Raw genomic sequence first — 417 nt, forward strand, 5'->3', positions numbered from 1 at the left:
CTGGACATTGGTATCAGAAGTGCTGATGACACCAAACTTGGGGGTTAAGCATCCACACCTGAGGACAGGCAGGCAATCCAGGCTGACCTTGACAGGCCCAGAAAATGGGCAGACGAGAACCTGATGGTGTTTAATACCAAAAAATGCAAGGAGGAAACACCCGCAGCATCCTTATAGGCTTGGCAGTGCTACGCTGGCTAGCACTACGGGCGAAAGGGACTTGAGGGTTATGATTGACCGCAAGATGAACATGAGCCTTCAATGTGATGCTGCGGCTAGTAAAGTGAGCAAAATGCTGGCTTGTATCCATAGATGCTTCTCAAGCAAATCCCGGGACGTCATTCTCCCGTTGTACTCGGCCTCGGTGAGGCCACAGCTGGAGTACTGTGTCCAGTTTTGGGCTCCACAATTCAAAAA

Source organism: Gavialis gangeticus, unplaced genomic scaffold, assembly GCF_001723915.1.
Source record: "Gavialis gangeticus isolate Ggan-Ray unplaced genomic scaffold, GavGan_comp1, whole genome shotgun sequence".
NCBI lineage: Eukaryota > Metazoa > Chordata > Crocodylia > Gavialidae > Gavialis > Gavialis gangeticus.